The 8,130-nt window shown below is 49.6% G+C and overlaps 1 pseudogene; it reads right to left on the reverse strand.

Annotated features, from left to right (window-relative positions):
- Positions 1 to 6,844: 6,844 nt before the first annotated feature.
- LOC110573669 lies at positions 6,845 to 7,807 on the reverse strand (annotated as a pseudogene).
- Positions 7,808 to 8,130: the final 323 nt, after the last annotated feature.

Below are 8,130 nucleotides of genomic sequence, written 5' to 3' on the forward strand. Positions count from 1 at the left end.
ATCATCATCAAAGGACGATGGTCACAGGGAACCCCAGCCCTCTCTTCCCCTTGCAGCCTGGAGCCCTTCCTTTCACAGAGGACCCACTTCCTTTCTGCTTCTTGGTCTGCCTGGAACCGAGCACAAAGCTCTGACTCTCCCCGTTGATCCAGGAGCCCCCAGGGCTGCCTGGGATCGCAGGAACCAGAGATTGCAGTCTTTGGCTCTGGCCACACGATGAGAGCCCTAAGGACTTAACCCACAGAGAATTCTGCTCATTACCAAATTGGCACCTGTGTGCTCCAGGTAAAGGCAGAGGGAGCTGGGGAGTGAGGAGTCTCTGCTTCTCTGAAGGCTGTAGTTCCCACTACATTCCCTCCTCCTGGGCTTCTCCATCCCATGTTCCTTCTGACCTCCTGCTTCCAGAATGTTCCAGAGGGGCTGGATACTGTCTGCTCCTACCACCCATGTATGCTCTTCATCTCAGCATCCAAGGCCCCCTGAAATCTGCCCCTGCCCACCTCCCCATCTTCATGTCTTACCATGTCCTTGCCACATGTCCCCCACAGCCCCATAATTCTTGGTTGTGTCAGGGGACCCGAGATAAGCTCTGTGCTTCTGATCTGTGCTTTTTCCTGTATGGCCATCCTTCAATCACGGAAGTAAAAATAGCCATTTGAAGGGACTTATTTTAGGAAATGGAAATAGTGGGGCGCCTGGGTGGCTCAGATGGTTAAGCATCTGCCTTCGGCTCAGGTCATGATCCCAGGGTCCTGGGATCGAGCCCCGCATCGGGCTCCCTGCTGAGCAGGGAGCCTGCCCCTCCCTCTCCCTCTGCCTGCTGCTTCCCCTGCTTGTACTCTCTCTCTCTCTGTCAAAAATAAATAAAATCTTAAAAAAAAAAAAAAGGAGGGCGCCTGGGTGGCTCAGTTGGTTAAGCCACTGCCTTCGGCTCAGGTCATGATCCTGGAGTCCCGGGATCGAGTCCCGCATCGGGCTCCCTGCTCGGCAGGGAGTCTGCTTCTCCCTCTGACCCTCCTCCCTCTCATGCTCTCTGTCTCTCATTCTCTCTCTCTCAAATAAATAAATAAAATCTTAAAAAAAAAAAAAAAGGAAATGGAAATAGTAACCCTTGTGTGTTTGGGTGAAGGGTTTGAGCCCTGGGACCCGCAGTTTCCCCTTCTGGAAACAGGGTGTAAAAATAGCGCCTGCCTCCCAGTGTTGCAGCCGCATGTGATGACCGAGGATCAACACAAATCCTGCTTCCAAGGGACTAGCACAGCGCCTGGCTCTTCCTGTGCCTGCAACAGACAGACGTTCTCTGGTCCTGGTACCACTCCATGTCTAACCACATCGCTGCATCCACAGGGCCCGCGTTAGTTCACGTCTCATTGTGTGCACTTGGCATGTGTTTGCAGAGGGAGGGAGTGAGCAGATGACTGTGGCCATTTGCTGAATCCGCACCTTTACGAGCTGTGAGTCAGCTTCGCAAGTCACAGGCCACACTGGGGACACGGGATAGAGCAGAGAATATCAACATCTCGGGAAACAAGGATAAGCAAGTTTCAGATATATCTGCGTCCATGTCCCTTTCTACTTCCATCTCTATTTCTACAGACACACCAGTGTCACGTCTGTACTGGAATCAACGTTGGTGTATCTCTACCTCTATCTCCGTGTCTACATTAACTTTAGATTCCACAGATAAGTGAGATCCTACAGGCGTGTGTCTTTGTTTGGCTTCTCTGATTTATCACAAAGCCCTCTGGGTCCACCCATGTTGTCGTAAATGGCTCTGGGACCTGACTGACTGCATGTGACCATCACACATCTCTTACTGGCTGTATGTTACTCAACTCGTTTGTGCTCCCACTTTGTCAGGTTAAGTGTGTAAAGTAAGGATCACAGTACTATCTACCTGATAAGCATATTCTGAAGCCTGAGTTACAACGTGTAAAGTCCTTATAAACAAACACTATATAAAGTGTTATCTATTGTACCTGGGTGACAATGAATGTTTACACTTGACTGGAATCCAAAAACAAATGAACAAACAAAACCCGAAAAACAAAACATGAAAGTCCATGCCTGACATACCTTATTTACTCCCTCTTGACAACGACTGTATTGGGTCAGGCTTTTGCCCTGTATCAGAGGTTGGCAAGCTATGGCTCTTTGCCCATTACCTATGGCCCTCAAGCAAAAAAGAAAGGAAGAGAGAGAGAGAGAGAAAGAAGGAAGGAAAGAAAGAAAGAAAGAGAAAGAAAGAAAAAGAAAGGGAGGAAAGGAGGAAGGTTTTTACATTATTAAATAAATGGTTGGAAAGAATATCAAAAGAAGAATAATATTTTGTGACACATGAGCATTATATATAATTTATATTTCCAAATATTTCCAAATTTCCAAATATTTACTATCTGGCCCTTTTTAGAAAATGTGGTAGGACCTCTGACCAATGCATGGAAATTGGTAGAGACAGAATGCACCAAAAGGTGCACAGAAGGTCAGAGAGAGGGAGTGAGGTGTGCAAGATCCCAGAGCTAAGTGTCCCCAGCTCTGTTTCCAACCCCTCCAGGTCAGCCGAGCGCAGTGCCTGACCCCCCAGAGCCGGGCAAGGGCGTAGGGGGCTGCAGCTTGGACCTCGCAGTTTTGAAGGCTGTCGATGAGTGGGTTCAGGACCAAAGTGAGGATGCCATAGCTTGTGGTGCTGGGCAGGGAGGTGCTGGAGCCAGGGGCGGGGCACAGGGACATGGTGGTCACCGCGCCATATGAAAGAGCCGCCAGGGCCAGGTGGAAGCTCAGGTGGGCAGTGCCGTGAGGCGGCTCTTAGCAGAAGGCAGGTAGCCCACGGCCACCAGAACGAAGGTGTGGGGCGCGAGGATGAAGGCCAGAGGCACCGAGAGAATGGGTGTGCCCAAGCTGAAGACCGCGATTAGCTGCAGGGTTTTCGTGCACCTGATTTTCTCTCTTCTCCCTTGTCTTTCCCTCTGTCCCAACCACTCCTGGCTCCCTAGAATTCTCCTCTCCCCTCTCCCTGCCTCCAGCAGTCTTTCACCACCTCCCCTCTGCTGGATTCTTTCCCTTGTGGGCCTGCTCTTCTCTCCCCTCGTCTTTCACCAACCTTCCCCCCTTCTCCTCCTCAGTTCAGTGCTGGTGTCCGGGGCAGTGGGAAGCGGAGACAGCCCTCTGGCCTCCATCCTGGAATGGGCAAGCATGGGGCTGGCCCAGAACAGATGAGAAGTCTGACCTCCCCGAGGGAAGACCACTCCCAGGAAGTCTCTGCAGGGCACCCAGTCCCGGGAATCTTGCTGGCCTTGCTCCCAGCTGACCACATCCCAGGGCTGACCCCAGAGCCTGGCCTTGAAGAGGTGCCCAGATGTATGTGTTGGAAGAATGGAGGATCGTGGCTGAGGGTGGAGGTCTCTGCAGTTGATTGCCCTATCATAGAGTAAGGACGTGGACTCTGTGCCTCAGTTTCCTCAGTTGTACGATGCAGACAATTACTGTACCGAACCCACAAACGATGTGAAGAATGTATAAACAGTGTTATAAAGCACTGTACTCGCAGATCATTGTTTCGATGGAGAATGAGTTCCCATCCCTACCGGGGACGGGTCTGTTGGGCTGTCTCTAGTGTGAAAGTTGAAATTGCTGAGTGAGGACCAATGAGACATTTCGAGTCTCTACGGAAGTGTGGCCAGATCTGCTGAAAATAATGTGGAAGCCGGCTGGAGGTGCTTGCTACAACTTTGTAGAAAGAGAAGAATTATGGGGCATCTGGCTGGCTCAGTGGGTCAAGCCCCATGCTGGGTGTACAGATTACTTAAAAATAAAATCTTTTTAAAAAGAGAAAGAAGAATTATATAAAGTCGACGTGCATGTCTGTAGTCACATGTGCTTTTCTCTTTATTCAGCAAATATATCTCGTGTGTACACGTCCTGGGCTGGATTTGGGGTTAGGTGCTGGAGATACAATGATGAGCCAAATCCCTATACTGCTTTTCATTTAGAGTTACTTCGTTTATCTTAAACATGGCCTAGAAAGATTTTCAGATCTACCCGTATGTCAAAATTCCTGATAAGCTGTTTCTTCAAAATGCTAAAATACCAGCTTTATTTTCTTTTCAAACTAACATTGGAAGATATGATCTCAAAACAACATCTGACAGTTTTCAACCTGTGAATGCCAGATCTCTAATTAAAAAGTGCCCGACAGTCATTTAGTTTCTTACTAAATTGTACGTGTATGACACAACATCCATATCTTAAAAAAATTAAAGGGCGCCTAGGTGGCTCAGTTGGTTAAGCGACTGCCTTCGGCTCAGGTCATGATCCTGGAGTCCCTGGATCGAGTCCCGCATCGGGCTCCCTGCTCAGCAGGGAGTCTGCTTCTCCCTCTGACCCTAACCCCTCTCATGTGCTCTCTCTCATTCTCTCTCTCTCAAATAAATAAATAAATTCTTTAAAAAATTTAAAAAGGCTTAATAAGTTTAATTCATTTATTTGAAGGAAGGATGCGGGTCAGAATCAACTTGATATAAATGATCACAGAGTCACCAATCCCTCGCCCTGCCTCCAACTAAGAAAAAATTAAATGTTCACAAAGATATCAGGTACAACTTACTTAAAAGAAATCTTTACTGTTACCTTAAGACCATGATCATGGAGCCTTATGTTAATGGGAGAGGTAGCGGTATATTTTAAAAAGCAATTTTTAAAAAATTTTAATTCCAGTAGAGTTAACACAGTGTTATATTAGTTTCAGGTGTACAATATAGTGATTAAAAAGCAAATTTGTTTAAAATTAATTACTGCAGAGATTTAGTAATACTGTATTTGGCAAGGTTAGAGAGAAAACCTCAAAAGATTATAAAGGAGATTTTTGAAACCAATATTATACCACATGCTAACTAACTAGAATTTAAATAAAAACTTTAAAAACTGCATGTAGGGGCGCCTGGGTGGCTCAGTTGGTTAAGCGACTGCCGTCGACTCAGGTCATGATCCTGGAGTCCTGGGATCGAGTCCCGCATCGGGCTCCCTGCTCGGCAGGGAGTCTGCTTCTCCCTCTGACCCTCCTCCCTCTCATGCTCTCTGTCTCTCATTCTCTCTGTCTCAAATAAATAAATAAAAATATTTTTAAAAAATAAATAAATAAAAAATAAAAAATGCATGTAAATAAAAGCGTATCTTGAAAATGGAAAAATAAAAAGGAGATTTTAAAGATCTTCAAATGATTGTGATAAATGCATGTAGAGGTTTTGAAGTTAGAAATTTGTTGTTTTTTTTTTAATAAAATGACGAGTTAATTGGTCCCTCATGGAGGGGCACCTGGGTGGCTCAGTTGGTTAAGCATCTGCCTTCGGCTGAGGTCATGATCCCGGGGTCCTGGGATTGAGCCCCATGTCCAGCTCTCTGCTCAGCAGGAAGCCTGCCTCTCCCACTACCTGATGCTCCCCCTGCTTGTGCTCTCTCTCTCTCCCTGTCAAGTAAATAATAAATAAAATCTAAAATAATAATACCTCACGGGGGAACCATTGACTACCTCTGGGAAGTTTAGTAAGCAAGAGTTGAAGAGATGAATATAAAATAGTTATTTGGACCAGCACTGATTCGCGAGGTCAGTCCATGAATATTGCAGGAGAGCACGAGAAACACAGGAGGACGACCTATGGTGTCCATAAAGTTATTCCACAGATACATTAGAAATTAAGGCTGTGTTTGGTAAGAGCTTATGCATAGCTCTTTAAGAGAGATCTTTTCTAGGACAAATACTGTATTTTTAAATTACCACACTGAGCTGAGATCAACAGTCAGATACTCAACTGACTGTGCCCCCCAGGCACCCCTTATCTGGAGTCTTTTAACGGGGCCAGATTGAGAAGCCAGACCCTCCGGCGGCAGCTCTTAACTTACTTGAGTATGTACAGCCTAGTGTTGGGTCTTGGTGCTACTCAGTGTCACTCTCTGTGCTTCCGTGCTCCCCTCTGGCCACATGGGCCCAGGCTGGGGCGGACCGGAGGGTGGGGGTGGGGGGCGGGAAGCAGTCATCACCGGGTCCCAAGTATCCATGCAGATTTCCTACCAGGCATGACGGCAGTGCCAACCCAACGACCCTCCTCCACCCGGCCACCTGTCAGGGCTGTGTTTGCTGTGAGAAACCCTGTAACAAGAGTAAACCCTCCAAACCCAGCATCCCTGCCCCGAAGCACAGCCCGCGCCGGGCAGCCATCCGCCATGAGCCCCTTGCTCGCCTCCCCGTGGGACTCGGAGCACGCAGAGAACAGAACGAACACAAAGTACACCTTCAGCCGTGAGTCCTGACGCTCTGTCCCCGACCCAGAAGCCCCATGTCTTTTCCAGCATCTATTTAACACACGAGGCACTGAGTAGGTACAATCCCAGACTTTCGCAGTGCTGGGCAGAAAGACACGGCCCCGGCGGGAAGGTACGGCCATGCAGGGGTCACTGAGACAGCAGCCCCACGCCTCTGCAGTGCGCCCACGGGGTGCAGCTTCCTGGAGGGGCTCCCGAGGCAGCAGAAGCGGCTAGACACACCTCTGGCTGGGGGCTGGCCACCGGGTCCCGAACCAGCGGCGAGAGTCGGTCGACGTGGATCCATCCCTCCTCCCCTTCAGCCATCGAGAACGTCTGGGACAGTCTCTTTCGTGTCCGCATCTCACACACACTCATTCACACTCACACACACACGGAGAATTGGCTCTTGCTTGACTTCCTCAGAGGAAATACTTTTTTAAAATAGGAGTCCGTGTGTGTGTGTGTGTGTGTGTGAGATACATCCTCCGTAGAACGGTGGCAAAGAAGTAACTCACACTTTACAGCCCAGAGTAGGCAATCCAGAATATCAATTTATTTCCCCCCTCCTCAGCCCCGCATCTTGGGAGTCAGCCTTTTTCCCCAAGAGCCTCCTGAAGGCGCCTTTCATGTCCTTGTTCCGCAGGCTGTAGATGAGGAGGTTCATCATGAGGGTGAGGACGCCGCAGGACATGGAGACGATCTTGTCTCGGTCACGGACGATCTTGTCCTGAGGCATCATGTACATGGAGATGGCCGTGCCATAGAAGAGCGCCACCACCGTGAGGTGAGACCCACACGTGGAAAAGGCCTTGCCGTGGCCCTCTGTGGAGCGCATCCGCAGCATGGCCACCAGGATCCTTCCGTAGGAGGCCACGATGAAGGCAAAGGGAACCAGCAGAGCCAGGGCACTGGTGCCCACCATGAGCGGCTCATAGAACTGCAGGTCAGAGCAGGTCAGCTTGAGCAGGGCCAGGAGCTCGCACAAGAAGTGAATGATGATCTGGCGGCCGCAGAACTCCAAGGGCATGGTCAGCAGGGACCACGGTCAGCAGGAACGCCGCCGTCCATGAGGTCCCGGCCAACAGGCTGCAAAGCCAGGGCCCCGTACACACAGAGTGGCGCAGGGGGTCCACGATGGCCACACAGCGATCATAGGCCATGGCGGCCAGCAGGAGACACTCCCCGACACCCAGATAGAGCCCACGGCCATCTGGGCCAAGCACTATCCTAGCGAGATGGCAGGAACGGTCACCAAGCAGTTGATGAGGATCTGAGGCATGCTGGATGTGGTGTAGCCCACGTCCAGGAAGGACAGGTTGCTGAGGAAGAAGTACATGGGCGTGTGGAGCCGGGGATCATAGCAGATCAGGAGCAGGATGAGGCAGTTCCCGAAAAGGGTGATGACGTAGGATAGGAGGAGCAAGCAGAAGAAGATGGTCTGAGCCCGCAGGTACTGGGAGAGCCCGAGCAGGACGAAGTAGATCTCCCCTGTGTTGTTCTGGCCGTCCATGCCCCTTCCGAAACTCCGGCTGGGTGGGAAAATGTGGATAGTCTTGAGAGGTTGTTCAGAAACCGGCAGCTTTTAATAAATAAAGTTGGGCTCTTTCAAGTCACCAACATTCACGTGATGACCCCTTTACCCCTGCATTGCTGTGGCCCTTGCTGAAGAATGTTTGCTTAATACATTCCACCGTTCAGAAGCACTCACGGACCCATCCAATTATACAGCCATTGATTGGTGGATTGGTGGATTTGTAGATTGGTGGATCGTGGAAGAGATTAGATCATTCCTTCAGTGATTCTTTTACATATTGGCTAGTGGGCTCTTTCATT

The sequence above is a fragment of the Neomonachus schauinslandi genome, chromosome 16 (genome assembly GCF_002201575.2).
Source record: "Neomonachus schauinslandi chromosome 16, ASM220157v2, whole genome shotgun sequence".
In the NCBI taxonomy this organism is placed as follows: domain Eukaryota; kingdom Metazoa; phylum Chordata; class Mammalia; order Carnivora; family Phocidae; genus Neomonachus; species Neomonachus schauinslandi.